Raw genomic sequence first — 21,434 nt, 5'->3', positions numbered from 1 at the left:
AGGGCTGGGAGTCATGGAGGCCCCAGCGTCCAGGGAGAGCGATCTCCAAAGAGAAGGCCCTACCACCAGGTCAGCAGGCGCAAGGGAGAGAGAGACAGTAACCAAGCTAGGCCTAGTTCCAGGCAGGCCAGAAGCTTAGCGAGAAAAGCCACGGATCAGGAGGCCCTATACCCGCTCACTGGGGAGAGTCCAAAAGTCCACCCTTCGCCCGGAGTACCCTGGACCGTGCCTGCACCATCACCAGTAAAGGTACTGAAGCTTACCCCTGTGTGAGTGTCCGTCTTTCCTCCGGGATCGTCCTGCCGTCTCTCCCCAGCATCCTCCATTACACCCCACGCTGCCCTGGAGCTAACTCTACCTGTGGAGAGCCACACCATCCCTGCTGCCGTAACACCCGCTCCAGAGGACTGCTCCGCAGCGGCGGCTCCCTTTTGCCGCATTCCACAGGTGGCGTCACGAACTTTCCAAATCCCCTATAAATTCCCCTTTTTACTGACCGCCCTGGGTCACTGCTGCCGAGTACTCCCATGGCCCAGGGGGCGCGTCATGAACATCACCATAGACTATCATAGGTACAAGTGCTATCCATGAAAGAAATGGATAGTACTCATTGAGAAAAATCGATGTGTAAATGGTGCCTTAGGGTGGGATATTGACCTTGCCATGGGTGACCCAAGCTACTCCCCATGGGGGATATATGTGGTTTAGGGGACAATCCCTTTAATAATTTTAAATAAGTAAAAAAATAAAATAACAGGACTAACAAAAAACAATAATATCATTTAAGAACTTCTAGAAATGGAATTGATGATCAAAATGAAAGAAACAAAGGAGTTTTGTCCTGGTAAATAGGATCTTGTGTTCCAAGACTGATTTACAAAACATATGCGGAATAACTCAGACATATTTTTCCCTGGGAGATTTCTTAAGGGCATATTGAAAGAGGAAGGAAAAAAAATTCCAACACCTCTCGGGGGGAATCGAGTTTATCGTTAATAATCGACTGCTAAAAGGGTAACATCTGTTTTGGACAAATTGTAATGAGATTGAATCCCCTGGTGGGGAATACTATGTAGTAATGAATGGAACGTTCTGCATCTGAATAGTTTTAATTTTTGTTTTGGCAGAAGTAGCGGCTTTTTTTTTTTTTCACATCAGGCATCTTTTAGCCGGCTCACTTTGTTTAATGATTGCTATTAATTTCCAGAGTGGCAGATGGATTTGAGCCTTGTTGAGTTTGGAGAGAAAATGTTAGCCTTAGGAAGTTATGATAGTGATGTGTGTGCGATCCCCTCTGGACTTTTCTCGGTAGGCGCTCATCAAGTCATGCAAAAATCTTGCTTTAACCACTCTTAATCAGCGGGATGTACGTACCCAAGTGCTCGGCGGCTCAATACCGGCCTCTTTTATTATAGTAGAGGTGAACATAAACTTGGAAATAAATCTAAATATCAATATCAGCCCAAAGACTTAAGTAGCTTGGATCCATTTTCAGAGGAGTCTGCTTTAAAGGGGTTGTCTGTTGGACAATCGCTTTTTGGATAGGCTGGTCACAGGACGTCTTGCTACAGAGAGTTTTAGTCTTCAGATATAATCTATAAGGGAACATGAAAGCAAGTGTTCTATATCCCTACAGCACCTCCAGAGGAGAAACTAAGTATTACATGGTGCCCACTGATCTTTATACACCTAGGCCTGCGACCTTGACCAGGGGCATTCTTTACATCTAGAGGAAAGAACGTTTAATCATAATCAAAGACGCAGATTCTTTACTGTAAGAGAAGTGAGACTATGGATTCTTTACTGTGAGAGCAGTGAGACTATGGATTTTTTACTGTAAGGGCAATGAGACTATGGATTCTTTACTGTACGAGCAGTGAGACTATGGATTCTTTACTATAAGGGCAATGAGACTATGGATTCTTTACTGTAAGAGAAGTGAGACTATGGATTCTTTACTGTGAGAGCAGTGAGACTATGGATTCTTTACTATAAGGTCAATGAGACTATGGATTCTTTACTGTAAGAGCACTGAGACTATGGATTATTTACTGTAAGAGCAGTGAGACTATGGATTCTTACTGTAAGAACAGTGAGACTATGGATTCTTATCTGTAAGAGCAGTGAGACTATGGATTCTTTACCGTAAGAGCAGTGAGACTATGGATTCTTTACCGTAAGAGCAGTGGGACTATGGATTCTTACCGTAAGAGCCGTGGGACTATGGGTTATTTACTGTAAGAACAGTGAGATTATGGATTCTTTACTGTAAGAGCAGTGAGACTATGTATTCTTTACTGTAAGAGCAGTAAGACTATGGATACTTTACTGTAAGGGCAATGAGACTATGGATTCTTTACTGTAAGGGCAATGAGACTATGGATTCTTTACAGTAAGAGCAGTATGATTATGGATTCTTTACTGTAAGAGCAGTGAGACTATGGATTCTTTACTGTAAGAGCAGTGAGATTACGAAACTCTATGCCACATGATATTCTAATGGTTAATTCATTACTAAAATTCAAGAATGGTCTGGATGCCTTTCTTGAAAAATATAATATTATAGATTATGGGCACTAGATACTGTGATGGGGCGCTAATCCAGGGAACTAGCCTGATTGACGTATGTGGAGTCAGGAAAGAATTTTTACCCTAATTTTGCCTTCCTCTGGATCAACATGTTAGACTCTAGGTTGAACTTGATGGACTTATGTCTACCTTCATCCTTAAAAACTATGAAACTACGAAATGAATCAGAGATGCTATTTCTAGCCAGCCTCAGGTGTGACCAGTTAAAGAGGATCTACAAAATTTTACAATACAAACTACATACATTGTGACATAGATCTCTTGGACCTGATGAGTCTGGAGTACTTGCTCTGAAAATACATCTCAGCATGTCTGTATAATCCTATTTGCAAGTTTATACTTAATCTCAGATAATTACATTGACAGATCCTCTGTGTTCCTCCTCTCTGCTGCTAAATCTCTATATACCTAGCCTGTGATAATTCTCCAATGTTCCCTCTTAGATTAACAGCTCCTAAGGCTACGTTCCCATGGTGAGTTTTTTACGCTGTGTATTTTTGAAAAAATGCAAGTAACCTATTTTACTTAGTGGATGCCAAAATGGTGCAGAATATCTGCAAAAAAAAAAACTCACCAAATCTCATCGTGGGAACATAGCCTTAGTGTCCATCCTCCCTTCTGGTAAATCTCTGCCCACCTACTCTGATTAACAGTTGTCCCTCCTATCTGCTGCTGCTGAAATCTCACACTGCTCAGTACAAGCCGCAGCTTTCTGTCAGGCTGGGTGGGCGGACTCTGAATACACGTGGACTCATTAGCTCTTTATCTTTTTAACTAGACTGATTAATTACTCATTTTAATATCAGGATTACACTGCATATTCTGACATGGATTTTCAAAGTAAGAACACCTGCCTCATCAGGTCTTCAATATCTATACAATCATGGATGCAGTTTGCATTGTGAAATCTGCTGACAGATCCGTCATCATAGGGGTCTGAAAGGGTACACTCCCCCATTAACTCATCTTATGCTTTTGAATAAAAGTCAAAGCACCTCAATTGTCATGTCAATGGAAATCTATATTGTAAGTTTACTTCCTGGTGCGGTTTTGAGGTTTGGCATGGTTATACCTATATTTTTTTAAAGGGAAACTTTCTTAGTCCCCCTAAACCACCACCATGTCTCCAGTCCACTCTATTTCTGTATTCTAACAACCCCCTTTTCACGGCTTTGCGATATTTATACACTTTTAAAATCAAGGTTTGTACATGACTCAGGACTAGCTCTGCAGGGAGTTGACTCCTCTGGACTAGTCCCTCTTTCCATCCTCTAAGTTTGTCCCTCTGTGCATGATTGATATGTTTTGCAAGAACAAAGTCACTGTTGGCTCCTTACAAATCTCACGCTGGCGGACGGTGCTTTTCTTCCCTTGTAATTCGCAATGAAGCCGGGCGTCCATTCCAAGTCTTCATCGGCATACTGCGCATGCCCAGTGAGGCTGAATGTGACGCGCATGAACGGGATTTGCAAGATGCCGAAGATGACGTTGTTCTTGCATATCCTGCCAATGGTGCACAGAGGGACAAGCTTACAACAGACCTGGGCAAAATGTGGCCCGCAGTCCACATCCGGCCTTCTGGCTTTTCGAGTCCGACCCGTTGACCAAGACAGCCGAACAGCTGAAGACAGTGGCCCATGGACTACTCCGTGCCCTCCCCTGTCTGACACTCACCTGACTCTGCTCCTCCGTCCACCAATCAGCGTGTGCGACTGAGACAGCAGATGAGACAACGTCACTACATCGTGTCTGCTGTTTGGAGAGCCATCGGACCAGCGATCGGAGCAGAGCCCCGGGGAAACAAGACCAAGGTGAATATGTGTTTTTTAAAAACATGTGTATGGGATATGTCTGTATATAGGGGGCTATGTCAAGGCTCATACTGTATGCAGAAGGGATATGTGGGGGCTCATACTGTATATAGAAGGGATATGTGGGGGCTCATACTGTAGAAGGGATATGTGGGGGCTCATACTGTATATAGAAGGGATATTTGGGGGCTGTGTGGGGGCTCATACTGTGTATAGGGGACTATGTGAGGGGTCATACTGTATATAGGGGGCTATGTAAGGGGTCATACTATATATAGGGAGGCTATGTGGGGCTCATACTGTATATAGGGGGCTGTGTGAGGGGTCATACTTTACATATGGAGGCTATGTGGGGACTCATACTGTATACAGAAGGGATATGTGGGGGCTCATACTGTATATAGAAGGGATATGTGGGGGCTCATACTGTAGAAGGGATATGTGGGGGCTCATACTGTATATAGAAGGGATATTTGGGGGCTGTGTGGGGGCTCATACTGTGTATAGGGGGCTATGTGAGGGGTCATACTGTATATAGGGGGCTATGTAAGGGGTCATACTATATATAGGGAGGCTATGTGGGGCTCATACTGTATATAGGGGGCTGTGTGATGGGTCATACTTTACATATGGAGGCTATGTGGGGACTCATACTGTATATAGAGGGGACATGTGGGGGCTCATACTGTATGTAGGAGGCTGTGTGGGGATTCATACGGTACATAGGGGGCTGTGTGCGGTCTCATATGGTATATAGGGGGTGTCAGCATACTTACTACTGCTCAATATTAATTGATACAATTAATATTAATATAAAATAATAATTATAATTAATATGCTATTATTATTGAGCTGAATTAATTTTAGCCTATTAGCTCGGCCTTTCATAACAGTCATGGTCTCTTATGTGGCCTCTCAGGAAAATTAATTGCCCATCCCTGGATTAAAAGATGGGAGACAGGACTAGTCCAGGGGAATAAACGTCCCACCGGACTAGTCTTGAGTTATATAATATGAGCCCAGAATAAAACTTAATTTTAAAAGTATATAGATATCGTAGAGCTGCAAGAAGGGGATTGTTATAATGTAGAAATTGGGTGGAGTACAGGCATGGTGGCAGTTTTGGGGGGCTAGGGCATCTGACAAGTTCCCTTTAAAAAAAAGTATTGTTTCCATATCAGTAAAAGTAGGAAAATGTCATTTTAAGGAATAGGACAACTCAGTGGCAGGCAGGGACAGAAGAGGGACCGCACCTTGTAGTTCAATAGCTCATCATAATGCATCATTCCACCTGCTTTGATGGTAGAAGTGGTCTCCTGCGCTTCTTGGGCCTCTGATTACACCAATGGTATGTCCACCCCTGGAACAACCCATGGACATATTTCATAGTAAACATATTCCCATGTTTGGGACCCCCTGTATTATCCAAAGGGAGAAAACACTTTGACGATAGAGGGCTCAACGCGATCATGTTGTCCGTTCATTTGGCATTGGCGGATCACAAGGTTTTTCATCTGTCGGACCCTTGATGATCACCATCAAGTCAGTAAATGGCTGCTCATAAACCAACAGCTCCCACAAGACTTCATGTCTCAAGTAATACCCATAATCACCTTTACTCTCTTCCTCCACTTGGCCCGCTGCCACCCCAAGGAAGGATTAAAGGTCCGAGCATGTGTTATCACCTCGGTATTACAACAAACATTTGGCAAAAGGTAAAAACCCGCAGTAAAAAAAATGGACAAGATTAAAGAAGATGTCATCTTCTCGGCTTTGAACATCTTCATTCCCGAATCTATAAAACGTAAAATATATTTTTTATTCCCAGTGTTATTGATTTGTATTAGGATTGTAGGATTTGGCATCGGCCAGACTGGATATACTGTATGTGGACTGCAATCCTAAAGAGCTTAAAGTGGGATTATTGCTGGAGGAGGTAACGGCAGCCATCCCTTACAATATCTTCCAGTGCTAATTTGTCAATAGCAATCTGCTGCAGCACTCAGGCCCTCATACGTCCAATTTATTACGGCGCATTTATTATATACATACATCAATAATACTGCGCCCTAGCATTGCAGTATAATAGTGCTGACTGCACAAACGGAAAACACTCACCTGCAGCTTTTTACGTCCCGTCACTAAATAATATCAATAATGCTCCTACTGAAATAAAGTCCTCAAAAGACTGTAATCATATTAATAGCCATTAATTGGCACTGGTGTATTCATGATTGATTACTGCAGCACTAGATGAATGCACCATGTTATTTTGGGTCTCCCGGAGAAACTCCATATGTCAATGGGCTTTTGAACATGGCCATATTTTAATAGGGCACCAATAGATTTCTATAGAGTCCTGCTGTGCCTCTGTATGCAAAGGTGCAAAATCCTTTGTGATAGAGGAGATTCAGCCCTGTTTGGTGCCATCTCTTTTGCAACCGGGTGCGTGACTCCTCCCTCCAGAGGCTTGTGAATATTTTTTCACAAGCACTGTACCAGTAACAGGTACAGTGCTAGTATGACTTTTATTGGGGTGAAGTCCCTTATATCACAGTAGGGTTAGTCTGCAAGGTATTTTGGGAGTGAAAGACTCCCTTTAAAGCGAATCTGTCAGCAGGTTTTTGCCATGTAATCTGAGGACAGCATGAGGTAAGCGTTAAAACACAGATTTCAACAATGTGTCACTTATCAAGCTGTGTGCCGTTGTTTACCTTAATGAAGGTTTTATCATTAAGACATTATCATTGCTGTGACTAGCTGGCCACATGAGCCCTGACCGACTCCGCTCCCTCCTCTGATAGGCAGCTCACTGTCAATAGACAATGTACATAGCCTGTTGTGGGCAGAGCTAGCTGTAGTGTGGGCAGGGTTAGCTTTCTCAGCTCCGCTTCATAATTTATAAGAACTCTGATTCTGTCAGAACGGTTGCACCCAATAAACTAAGTGATAGATCATTGGATTCGGGGTCTCTTTGCCTACATTATGCTGCTCTAACATGAGGTAGCAAAAAACTGCTGACAGATCTCCTTTAAAGTTCATGAGGCTGGAGGCGCTACCAGGAGACAGGCCAGTATACCAGGAGACGTGGAGGGGGCCGTAGGATGGCAACAACCCAGCAGCAGGACCGCTACCTCCGCCTTTGTGCAAGGAGGAACAGGAGGAGCACTGCCAGAGCCCTGCAAAATGACCTCCAGCAGGCCACAAATGTGCACGTGTCTGCACAAACCGTTAGAAACCGACTCCATGAGGATGGTATGAGGGCCCGACGTCCACAGATGGGGGTTGTGCTCACAGCCTAACACCGTGTAGGACGCTTGGCATTTGCCACAGAACACCAGGATTGGCAAAGTCGCCACTGGCGCCCTGTGCTCTTCACAGATGAAAGCAGGTTCACACTGAGCACATGTGACAGACGTGACAGAGTCTGGAGACGCCGTGGAGAGCGATCTGCTGCCTGCAACATCCTTCAGCATGAGCGGTTTGGCAGTGGGTCAGTAATGGTGTGGGGTGGCATTTCTTTGGAGGGTCGCACAGCCCTCCATGTGCTCGTCAGAGGTAGCCTGACTGCCATTAGGTACCGAGATGAGATCCTCAGACCTCTTGTGAGACCATATGCTGGTGCGGTTGGGTTCCTCCTAATGCAGGACAATGCCAGACCTCATATGGCTGGAGTGTGTTTTTCCACTTTAATTTTGAGGGTGACTCCAAATCCAGGCCTCCATTGGTTAATAAATTTGATCTCCATTGATGATTTTTGTGTGATTTTGTTGTCAGCACATTCAACTTTGTACAGAACAAAGTATTCAATGAGAATATTTCATTCATTCAGATCTAGAATGTGTTGAGTGTTTCCTTTATTTTTTTGAGCAGTGTATTATCTGAGATGCCATGGAGCAAGGCGTCTATCATGTGATTTGGCTAGTTATATATAGTTATACCTGCGACCATCCCTATGAACACCCGGTTTCTCCCTCTAATAAAGTCTATGGCAGAGGAGCGGGATAGATTACATGGCGTAAAACACAGAAAGATGGGATGAATTCATTATAATTAAAAAGCTCAGACTCTGAGGAAATGAAAGGAGCCTGCCACAGGCCTTTAATAAATCAGCCTGCATAGATTTAATCAGGAACGTAAGAATTCTTTTGCATGCAGGATGAGAAAATTAAATAGTCCCTGGTATTTAAATGGATTGTAATTTATGGATATTTCACAATGATGGGATGCAAAGGCTTGTAATATCATCCCAGAAATGCCGCTTCTCAGATGACAGTCGCATTGATTGATAGGAGAGATAGAGGTCTACATAAGATGGCGACGCACCGGACTTCACCAAAGAAGCTTTGTTCTTCATCATATAGACCTGGTCACATGCGGATAAATGACTGTTACGTGATGTAATGGCACAATAACATAATAGATTTCATCCCGGCACCTAACAGCAGACAGAGTACTGTTCACTATAACATGGAGGTTTGTACGATTCTCGAAGGATAAGTCATCATCAGTAACCAACCGGTCATGCAGGATGATGTACACCACGGCCCTCCAGACTCTTTCACATCTGTCACATGTGCCCAGTGTGAACCTGCTCTCATCTATGATGAGAACAAGGGGCCAATGGGGACCAGCCAATTTAGTGCTCCTTGGGGGGATCGAGCTGCTCGATGCTGGGCTGTGTGCACAGGTCCCACTACAGGAAATAGGGCGCCCATACCAACCTCATGGAGACTGTTTCTGACTGGTAAGAAACATGCACATCTGATAATTTTATAGATCTCTGGCAGTGGTCCTCCAATTCGCAGATACCGGTCCTTCCGGTTCAATGTATTTCTCCAGCCCTTTTCAGCACTCCTTGTGTCCTAGTATCTGCTTCTAAATGGGTTGCAGGTACTGCCTCATGCTACTAGTATGTCATGCTCCACTAAGGAGCCTGACGGCGGGCGTCGGGATGGATGGGTAAGGAAGCACTGCGACTAGGGAAAGATTAAAGGGGCCCCCCTGAATTTTGCCCTGTGCAACCGTGAGCTCACTGTAGTTCCTAGACTGGTTCTTTCATCCCATGTGGCGATCACGTTCCTAATCCCTGTCTTGCTCTAAGCACGGCCCTGACTAGTGTGTAGGGCAGCAGGAACTCTAGTCTTGCTCTATGATACAGACACAAAGGAAAATGGACAAGGGTAAAGAAAACAGCAATCACTCAAATCACATCCAGACTAAAGAATGGTATATAAAGGGACAGGAAAGGTGAGACAAACCAAAAAGGGAAATAAGGAGTAGGATAACCCCAAACAAAATTACAAACAGCAATTTCCAGAGACAACTCCGAAACGGCTTCTCATGCCACAGCTCCCAGCTCCCAAACTAACTCCAAGATATAGCAAGCTATCACTGGCAACTACTCAACTAAGAGGTGAGCATTTATACCAGAGGGGAGTGGAAAACTCAGAACAGCTGAGATACCTCAGGAATGAGAGCTCTAGGATACAAACAAAACTGTTTAACCCTTACAACATCAGAACAAGGGAAATTTGCACAGCTTAATCCTTGCAACGCCAGAACAAGGGAAATCTGCACAGCTAACTGTAAGTCAAGGCAGATCCATCCAGTGCTGCTGGATGTGTTGCCTGGCGCCTCGATCTTCCAAACCTTCTCTGTCACTGTATACCTGTTACATAGTAATGACAAAGACATTTGCAAAATCAAAACTAGAGAAGAATCATTCAGGAAGGATAAGGAAAGAGTCATTGTTTGTGGTCATCACTTGCACCATTCACTTTTGGGGGGTTTCCTTGCTGTTTATTTCCAGTGCTCCTGTTGTCACTTTCATCTGCATCAAAGTAGGTAACATTGATTCACAATTGCTTAGGTCACCTAATGGGACAGAATGATATCCCTGAAGTTTAATTGACTTGGGGCTATACTGTGATGTACTAGTGTTTCCTGTATTTTTGAGCAGTTTAGATAATAGGTAGAATCCGGTCCCCCGCAATGCCATCTACTTTTTCTAACATGTGACGCAAAGGCCGGTGGTGCAAAGCTCTCTGATACCAGGGCGGTCCTGTAATAGGGGCCACTGGTGTAACAAGTCCAAACATGACATTTCTCCTCCTGAATCTTCCCCATTACCTGTGAGTGATATTATTGAGAAGCGGGAAGAACTGAAGCAACTCCGCCATGAAGTGGAGACCACGTGACGTTACAGAGTGGGATCACCAAGAGCTGAGGAGCAGAGGGAAGAAAAGTCACCAACGCTCTTCTGACCCCATAACTGCAGAGTTCAGACCTCCTCTTCTGTTAACTACAGCACAAAACCTGTGCCCACGCTGGGAGCTTCATGGCAAAGCAGCTGCATGGAACCGTGCATCACCAAGCACAATGCCGAGCATTGGATGGAGTGGTTTAAAGATGCCACCACTGGACTCTGGAGCAGTGGAAACGTTTTATGTGGTGTGACACTTCTCCATCTTTCATCTGATGGACGAGTTAGTTTGGTGAAGGTCAGGAGAACGTTACCCGCCTGACTGCATTGTGTCAACTGTAAAGTTTGGTGGAGGAGGTATAATTCTATGGTCTTGTTTTTCATGGTTCGGCCTCGGCCCCTTAGTTCTAGTGAATGGAAATCTTAATATTTCAACATACAAGACATTTTGAACAATTGTAGCTTCAAGCTTTGTAGGAACAGCTTTGGGAAGGCCCTTTTTTGCTCCCCATGACTGTGGCCAGTGCACAAGGTCCATAAAGACATGGAGAGGGAGTTTGATGTGGAAGAACATGACCAGCCGCAATACATCCGGACTTCAACCCCTTCTAAGAGCGGAAACTGTAATATCTGCAAAGGGGGGACCAAGACCATACTAATGCCTATGGATGTAGAATGGGAGGTCATAGAAGCTCCTGGTGGTGGGAGTGTAGGTGTCCCAATACCGTCATCCATATAGTGCAGATAGATAGATAGATAGATAATAGATAGATAGATAAACAGATAGATACATTTATAGATAGATAGATAGACAGATAAATAATTACCTAGCTGGATTAATTTTATAATTTCAGACTATCTGGTATTTTAGGACAGTCTACGTCATAGATGCGCATAAAGCACAATCCTCATACTAATGAGAGTGAATTTGGAATATAAAGGTTGCAAGTATCTCCCGGCCACAGGATAAGCTCTTGCGCAGTATTAAAAATGGATTACAATGCAGTACATCGATGTCAGACAGGAAACTCATTTAGTAAGATAAATGATGTACGCACACTTTATGATTTTGGTACGAGATAGAACACGGGTGTCTGTTACACAGTATGAATATACTTTTTAGTTGAGGCAGCGTAATGTTGAAGGCACCATCTTCCCAGTCTGCACCAGGATTACATTTTACTTCATAAAGATTTGTGCAAGATTAGAAAAAAGATTTGTAGTGTTTTGTTTTTTTTCCAGAAACAGCACCATCATTGTCAATAGGTTGTGCCTGATATTGCAGTTGATTCTTATTCCAGTGAATGGCACTGAGCTGTAATACCAGACACAGGCCATGGGCTAGGATGGTGCTGTTTCCTAGGATTAGCAGCAATAGGAAACAGGGTCATTAACAAGCTATAAATCAGGCTAGGTAGGTGGAAATTGTGGAAATTTAACAGCAGCAGAAAGTAACAACACTGAGTTGATTGGTGCAGATTTAGGAGCAGCAGGGAGGAGGGACACTGAGGGGCTGTCAATCAAACTTGGTGGGCAGATATTAGGTTTTAAAGGTAATCTGTCACCAGCTATTTGCTACCCTGTCCGAGAGAAACATGATGTAGGGGCAAAGACCCTGATTCCAGCGATATGTCACTTACTGAGCTGTTTGCTTCAGTTTTGATAAAATCACAGTTTTGTTTGCTGCAGATCTAGCAGTTCTTTGAATGCTTAGCTGTGTATAACCCCGCCCACATCACTGATTGGCTGCTGTGCACTGTGCATAGGCAGAAAGTTGCCAATCAGTGGTGGGGCGGAGTTATACAGAGCTCATGCATATGGAGGACTACACGTCAGCAGGTTTACTAGTCTTCTAGGGATAATATCTTGCTGATATATTTGTGATTTTATCAAAACTACAGCAAGCAGCCTAATAAGTGATATATCACTGGAATCAGGGTCTCTGTCTCTATATCATGCTGTCTTCAGATTAGGTGGCTAAAACTTGGTTTAATTTTCATAAAGGTATTTACAGACATTCTGACATGAATTTTCACAGTAAGTACACCAACAAAATCTAAAATATCTATTTACTAATATATTCAGTTTTTATTGTGAATTCAGGTGACAGATCTGTTTAATAATAATGGGCATATATATACTATTTGCCAGGAGACTCGCATTTCATGGTGGTGGAGTACCACACCCCAACAGTACATGTGCTAGGGTACGGTAAGGTAACGATTGGGCCACTACGGTATTACTCCACTGGGGATGGGAATCTTTGACTCCGGCAAGGGCTAGGCTTGTCACTGGGGTACAATTGGCATCTCACAAAATCTGTCAGAATGATAAGATCTGCTGCTCAGAACCATGTGCTACTTTTCCTATTTCGGATAATTGTCGCCATCTCATTTTAAATAGAAAATAAATGACGTCTAATAAGTCCCAATCACCATTTACGGATTTAATGTCCTACAAGCTGCTTTAGCTGATGTCTGCAGGAAAACTGCAGATTCAATGTGATGGGTATTAATTATAATATCACTTAGACTTAATACTGGAAGCAGCAATAAAAGATCTATAGGTCTGGAGTGTACATCAATTATTATGCAGAACGTATCTCTTAGTATAAAGGGCACATTATGGGTAGATGGTATTGGGGCGAGATCCCCAAAAAAATTGATTCTAAGCGAATAATATTCATTTAGGATTTTCCAATGTTTTGTGGATTCAAGGCTGCAAGGGGTTAAAAAAAAAGTCAAACTGACTTCGCTTCTGCACCTTCTCGCTGACTAGCCTTCCAACCGTCATGACTTTATAATCCTGATAATATATAGAAAAAATTAGTCTATTCAGCATCAGTACAAAAAGTATGGACACAAATTCCAAGAATGTACATAAAAGGCCACTCACGTGGCGTGGAGCATATTCAGACAGTATCATGCACTTTTTGAGTGTAAAAAGCCAACGCTGTCACACATTGGTCGCATGGCGTTATTCAGGCCCCCTTCCCTCCTATGTGAGTTGGTGTTCTAGGGTAACAATCTAATGCCCTATTAGGACGTCTGCCGCACACATAAATACCAAGACGTAGCCAGAGAAGACGAGAGAAAACCGGAGTGCTGCTGGACAGGTGAGGGCCAGAGTAAGGTGGGTGTGTGTATATATATATATATATATATATACACGGTTGTGCTCAAAAGTTTACATACCCCGGCAGAATTTTTCCTTTCTTGGCCTTGTTTCAGAGAATATGAATGATAACAAAAAAACTTTTTCTCCACTCATGGTTGGGTGAAGCCATTTATTGTCAAACTACTGTGTTTTCTCTTTTTAAATCTTAATGACAACCAAAAACATCCAAATGACCCTGATCAAAAGTTCACACACCCTGGTGATTTTGGCCTGATAACATGCACAGAATTTGACACAAATGGTTTTGAATGGCTACTAAAGGTAACATCCTCAGCTGTGATCTGTTTGCTTGTAATCAGTGCGTGTGTATAAAAGCTGAGTGAGTTCCTGGGATCCAGACAGACTCTTGCATCTTTCATCCAGCCACTGACGTCTCTGGATCGTGAGTCATGGGGAAGGCAAAAGAATTGACAATGGATCTACAGGAAAAGGTGGTTGAACTGTATAACCCAGGAAAGGATACAAAAAAATATCCAAGGAATTGATAATGCCAGTCAGCAGCATTCAAACTGTGATTAACAAATGGAAAATCAGGGGCTCTGTAAAAATCAAGGTCAGGTAGACTAACAGGAATTTCGGACACAACTGCCAGGAAAATTGTTCGGGATGCAAAGAAAAACCCACAAATAACATCAGCTGAAATTCAGGACTCTCTGAAAACTAGTGGTGTGGCTATTTCAAGATGCACAATAAGGAGCCACTTGAAGAAAAATGGGTTGCATGGTCGAGTCACCAGAAGAAAGCCATTACTGCGCAAATGCCACAAAGTATCTTGACTACAATACTCCAAACAGCACAGAGACAAGCCTCCAAACTTCTGGAACAAGGTAATTTGGAGTGATGAGACCAAAATTTAACTTTTTGGCCACAACCATAAACGTTACATTTGGAGAGAGGTCAACAAGACCTATGATGAAAGGAACACCATTCCTACAGTAAAGCACGGAGGTGGATTGCTGATGTTTTGGGGATGTGTGAGCTACAAAGGCACAGGAAACTTGGTAAAAGTTGAAGGAAAGATGAATGCAGCACGTTATCAGCAAATACTGGAGGCAAATTTGCACTCATCAGCCTGGAAGTTGCGCATGGGTCCTACTTGGACGACCCAAAACACAAGGCCAAGTCGACCTGTCATTGGCTACAGCAGAACAAAGTGAAGGTTCTGGAGTGGCCATCTCAGTCTCCTGACCTCAATATTTTAGATTTTTGTGTGATTTTGTTGTCAGCACATTCAGCTTTGTACCGAGCAAAGTATTCAATGAGAATATTTCATTCATTCAGATCTAAGATGTGTTATTTGAGTGTTCCCTTTATTTTTTTGAGCAGTGTATATACATATTTATATATACAGGGTGGTCCAAAAGTAGGTGGACAGAAAGTGTAATAAGGTTATGAAGGTTATGGAACAGTCACAGGAGATAAGTATCTGGAAATTCTAATGAATCAAGTTGTTCACCAGTTACAGCAACAGCCTAATTCACATGACCTTTATTTCCAACAAGATGGGGCCCCTCCACATTATTCAAGAGTGGTCCGCGAGTATCTTGATGAAACATTTCCTAATAAATGGATTGGCCGAAGAGGCCCACTTGATTGGCCGGCACGTTCACCAGACTTGACCCCAATGGATTTTCTCTTTTGGGGAGTACTCAAGGACAAAGTTTATAGTCGAAAACCAAAAAGTGTCAGTGATTTGAAAAATTACATAATAGATGCATTTCAAGAAATTAATACCCAAAGAGACTTGTGCAAAAAAGTTTGTCGAAGCGAAAGAGGCCGACTTCAAAGCTGTGCAACTTGTAATGGAAAACAGTTTGAGCCCCGGCATTGATAAAATTTAAAGGCTTTTGTATTATTGTTCAGAATAAAATTTAATTATCAATGTTATGCTTGTGTTAGTAAATATAATTTTATATAGAAATCAAAATAAATGTTATTATTTTCTGTCCACCTACTTTTGGACCACCCTGTATATATATCTATATATTTATATATATTTTTTACATTATGTTTATCATGCTTTATGCTTTGGGGTCCAAGGAGACCTTCGAGCATGATAAAGTACATATAGTTTGCAGCAAATAAATTTGAGAGCAGATCTGCTGTACTGAATTTTTTGTCAAAAGTTTTTCTGAAATTACACTTACTGTTCTTACTCTATCAGACAAATTATTCATTTATTTTTTTGCCTTTTTTTCTGGAGTTAATGAGTCACAATTTAGGGGGGTTTTGCACTAATATTTTATATGCAAATTTTATACACAAATTACACCTCGTCAGTGCAAAGTTACCCCCTTAGATCCTAGTGTTAAGCCTCTCACCCAGCAAAATCAGATCTCACACTTTGCACTGATGAGGGACAATACCCCGAAACACCGTTTCTGAAAATTGAGATTATGGTTTGGGTTTTATCCTACGTCTTATGGCAAGACTCGTTAACGAGTCGATATTAACTTTTAGGATTGCTATAAGTGACGCTACAGTCCATGTTGTCTTCCTAAGAGACAATTTGCTTATTTAATTTCCCAGAGGAGCATACATGGTATATAAGTCTCCTCACTCTGACATGCCCGGCCTGGCATGTCACTCTCCACAAGGAGGAACGTTACCCCTTAGATCCCACTAATGTTTTGTAACGTTTTCTCCTTTTGCACTGACTCTAACTCATTCTAAGGGCTCGTAAACATGACGGATTACATTGGATGATTGCCGTGGTTTTCACGGATAGCACTCGGTCTGAGAAAAAAATCAGATTTTGATCCGAGTGTCAGATCAAAAGCGGCAATGCAAGTCTATGGATCTGTGAAAAACATAAGAGCGCACTCTTCACGTCTAAGAAAAACTGATAAGTCTGATCAGAATAATTGGACCGTTTTTCTTCGATGGAGAGAAAACAGTTGTGTCACCGTACCCTAAAAGTGGACTGTGGTCATCTAATGGGGGCTGCGTCAAAGATAATCCATAGATTCACCATAATTTATACCAAAAAAGCAGCATAAAATATAGCAGATATCTACAGTCCCAGCTAATTAGGTAAGGTTTCTTTACAGTCAGACTGCAAAATTCTTGACCGCAGAAGGTAGTAATGGCAGCCACTATCAGCTTTTACTGTATAAAAGGGCTGAAAGCTTTTCTCCCAACAAATGGCATTGTGGGTTATAAATAATATAGTGATAGAGAATGTATAACTGGTGGAGAAAGGTTGGACTTGATGGATCGAAGTCTTTTTTCAATCTATAAGGACAATGTAAAAAATTCAAATTGTTGCACGGGTGGCACGAAGATGATCCAAATATTTAAAGGGAATCTGTTACCAGATTTTTGCTACCTCATCTGAAAGCTGAATATTGTAGGAAAAGAGACCCTGATTCCAGCGATATATCACTTAGTTTGCTGGGTGCAGCAGTCGCGGTACAATCAAAGTTTTTAGATGTATCATGTAGGAGAGCTCAGAAAGCTAACCCCGCCCACACCACAGCTTTCTGTATATTGACAGTAAGCTGCTAATCAGTCATGGGGGCGTGGTCAGATCAGGATGCACTTCCTGTAGTGATAATCTCCTTCTGACAAAACACTCATTATATGGAAACTACAGCACACAGCCTAATAAGAGAAACATTGTGGAAATCAGTGTCTCAGCCCCTACATCATGCTGCTCTCAGAATACATAGCAAAAACCTGCTGATCGATTCCCTTTAAGAGGTATGTGCTTTTTTAATGAATTTATTGAATATTATTATTTTTTTCCATTACCAATAAACTCCTTTCTGGATAAATCAGTGTTTAACTCTTTATCTATTTGTGTTATAAACACAGAACTCCCACCACTATAAAGATATATGAAGGAAAGGTGGGGAGGCCAGAAGTCCAAATGATAGATCAAAAGCATCCACAATAATAAATAAAGAAAAAACTGTATTATTTAAAATACATACAGATGTGGTGGAATAAATAAACACATACAAACAATTAAATTGTGGAGACAAATGAGGTGCATAGCGGAGGTATTCATATATATTCCAATACTAACCTATCCCTATTATGGGTATTTAATTCAATATATATGCTAATATGTATACAAAGTGACTCAGAAAATAACAATATGGCTACAAGCTAAATAACTTCCCTAAATGTAAGCTGTCACCAGTAGAGTATGGAAGAATATAGATATATGTCGTGGGATATATATATTAAAACGTTCAGGATAAGTTATCTGCAATGAATGACAGCCACCAAGGAGTCACCACCATGTGCGCATCAACCCCGACGCGCGTTTCGGCACGAGCCTTTGTCAAGATATATGAAGAAAGTAGTCAGTGCAGAATTTTGGATCTCTAATAATGTATACCCCTTTAGGAAAGCATTTTAGCGTGCTTCACCAAAGGTTATGTCAATTTTTAATAATGCAAATGAGGAATAACATATGTATGCCGTTGTATCAATGGCAGGATCCTTTGGATTTTTCTACCTGGGAGCGTCTGACAGAAATATTCACTTTCTGCCTGAAAAGGTAAATCTCCGCTGCTTCCAAAAAAATTACAAAAACTCTGAGTCGTCGTGTCAGTTCTTATTAGTGTCGGATTCTGTTCTTGTCCTTTTATTCTGCGTATTACATGAAGACTTGTGCCCGTCCTGGTACGTGTTGTTCGCCACTGACCGGGACAGCTGCAAAACTGCAGGGTAGGACAACGTTCCGCAGCTCGGAGCCCAAGAAGATGGCTGCGGTAACGTCAGGGACTATTTCCCGTGGGAACCATTTGTCAGAAGAAATTTCCAGGTACATAATGTGAAACATGAATGGTTTCAGGGAAAACTGGCTGTCTGCTGATACCACAACGCTACTTCGGATTCTTTTTTATTTTTTGCATTTTTTTTTTGTATTGCAGCCAAGTAACGCATTCACCGCCAGATAACGAAGCAAAAAAAAGAGCAAAAAGCAAAGATAATCAACATAAAAACTGATCCGACACTAATTGGCCAAACAGTAGAAACAATAACTAGGTCCTAGGGGGGGGGTGGGCAATGATTAGACGGGGGCGGGCTGTGTCCTGTTATGATATGTTTGTATGAAAATGTTGTTTTTCACTTACATGGAATTGATTTCTCAATCATTTTATAGGAAAAGAGAAATATGAACGCTAATAAATCAATACCGCTCAAACTTCCCGTAATGCCGAGCGATTAATCACAGGGGTACAGCTTATCTTGTCCAATTAGTCCAACATGTTCCAGATATGTTCTTTGCATGTGAGCCGCAGCATTCATAATCACCCGTATCGATTTTACTATGTAGAAATCTGTGTTGTTACATTTTATATATTGACATTGGCCATTGTTTATAGTCTGTACAAACTGCATGTAACTCCACACAGGGGATTTCTACAAACAGCAATTTACAATGTGTGGAATTTGTAAATACAATGTATTACCTATCATGTACTGATCCTGAGTTACATCCTGTATTATACTCCAGAGCTGCACTCACTATTCTGCTGGTGTAGTCACTGTGTACATACATTACATTAATTATCATGTACTGATCCTGAGTTACATCCTGTATTATACTCCAGAGCTGCACTCACTATTCTGCTGGTGCAGTCACTGTGTACATACATTACATTACTGATCCTGTACTGATCCTGAGTTACATCCTGTGTTATACTCCAGAGCTGCACTCACTATTCTGCTGGTGCAGTCACTGTGTACATACATTACATTACTGATCCTGTACTGATCCTGAGTTACCTCCTGTATTATACTCCAGAGCTGCACTCACTATTCTGCTGGTGCAGTCACTGTGTACATACATTACATTACTGATCCTGTACTGATCCTGAGTTACTTCCTGTATTATACTCCAGAGCTGCACTCACTATTCTGCTGGTGGAGTCACTGTGTACATACATTACATTACTGATCCTGTACTGATCCTGAGTTACCTCCTGTATTATACTCCAGAGCTGCATTCACTATTCTGCTGGCGCAGTCACTGTGTACATACATTACATTACTTATCCTGTACTGATCCTGAGTTAGATCCTGTATTATACCCCAGAGCTGCACTCACTATTCTGCTGGTGCAGTCACTGTGTACATATATTACACTACTTATCCTGTACTGATCCTGAGTTACATCCTGTATTATACTCCAGAGCTGCACTCACTATTCTGCTGGTGCAGTCACTATACATACATTACATTACTGATCCTGTACTGATCCTGAGTTACCTCCTGTATTATACTCCAGAGCTGCACTCACTATTCTGCTGGTGCAGTTACTGTGTACATATATAACACTACTTATTCTGTACTGATCCTGAGTTACATCCTGTATTATACCCCAGAGCTGCGCTCACTATTCTGCTGGTGCAGTCACTGTGTACATACATTACATTGCTGATCCTGTAGTGATCCTGAGTTACCTCCTGTATTATACTCCAGAGCTGCACTCACTATTCTGCTGGTGCAGTCACTGTGTACATACATTACATTACTGATCCTGTAGTGATCCTGAGTTACCTCCTGTATTATACTCCAGAGCTGCGCTCACTATTCTGCTGGTGCAGTCACTGTGTACATACATTGCATTACTGATCCTGTACTGATCCTGAGTTACATCCTGTATTATACTCCAGAGCTGCACTCACTATTCCGCTGGTGCAGTCACTGTGTACATACATTACATTACTGATCCTGTACTGATCCTGAGTTACCTCCTGTATTATACTCCAGAGCTGCACTCACTATTCCGCTGGTGCAGTCACTGTGTACATACATTACATTACTGATCCTGTACTGATCCTGAGTTACCTCCTGTATTATACTCCAGAGCTGCACTCACTATTCTGCTGGTGCAGTCACTGTGTACATACATTACATTACTGATCCTGTACTGATCTTGAGTTACATCCTGCATTATACTCCAGAGCTGCATTCACTATTCTGCTGGTGCAGTCACTGTATACATACATTACATTACTGATCCTGTACTGATCCTGAGTTACATCCTGCATTATACTCCAGAGCTGCATTCACTATTCTGCTGGTGGAGTCACTGTGTACATACATTACATTACTGATCCTGAGTTACATCCTGCATTATACTCCAGAGCTGCATTCACTATTCTGCTGGTGGAGTCACTGTGTACATACATTATATTACTGATCCTGAGTTACATCCTGTATTATACCCCAGAGCTGCATTCACTATTCTGCTGGTGGAATCACTGTGTACATACATTACTTTATCCTGTACTGATCCTGAGTTGCATCCTGTATTATACTCCAGAGCTGCATTCACTATTAATTTATAATTGTACATGAAAATATTTAGTATAACCTATATTTTAGAAATTGAAATGCTTTTCTTTTTATACTTAGTAGTCCAGGGGGCGGTCCTGCTCAGAGTCCAGTAGGCGGTCCATCATAGAGTCCAGTAGGCGGTCCATCATAGAGTCCAGTAGGCGGTCCATCATAGAGTCCAGTAGGAGGTCCTTCTCAGAGGCCAGTGGGCGGTCTTACTTCGCGATTTCAGGTCATCCTGAATCTTTTCCCACAACGCTATATATCAGTCTTCTCAGCTCCCTCTGCTCTGTAACATACTGCCCATCGCTACAATATTCTAGTTCTCCTGTAAGAAAACCCCCATATAT

The 21,434-nt window shown here is 42.1% G+C and overlaps 1 protein-coding gene across 4 annotated transcripts in view; it reads right to left on the bottom strand.

The window, feature by feature from the left end:
* Positions 1–21,434, bottom strand: part of ELFN1 (extracellular leucine rich repeat and fibronectin type III domain containing 1) — a 792,923-nt gene that overhangs the window by 40,296 nt on the left and 731,193 nt on the right. The window contains exon 7 of one of the 4 annotated variants that reach the window (XM_073648125.1): positions 21,159–21,412. The exons of the other annotated variants lie outside the window; for them this stretch is intronic. The gene's annotated coding sequence lies outside the window, so the exon portion shown is untranslated. The remainder of the gene's footprint in view (positions 1–21,158; positions 21,413–21,434) is intronic. 4 annotated transcript variants of the gene reach the window in all.

The sequence above is a fragment of the Phyllobates terribilis genome, unplaced genomic scaffold, assembly GCF_046119375.1.
Source record: "Phyllobates terribilis strain yellow unplaced genomic scaffold, ASM4611937v1 Scaffold_9__5_contigs__length_417890890, whole genome shotgun sequence".
Taxonomy (NCBI): Eukaryota; Metazoa; Chordata; class Amphibia; order Anura; family Dendrobatidae; genus Phyllobates; species Phyllobates terribilis.
This window is presented reverse-complemented; position numbering and strand designations above follow the sequence as displayed.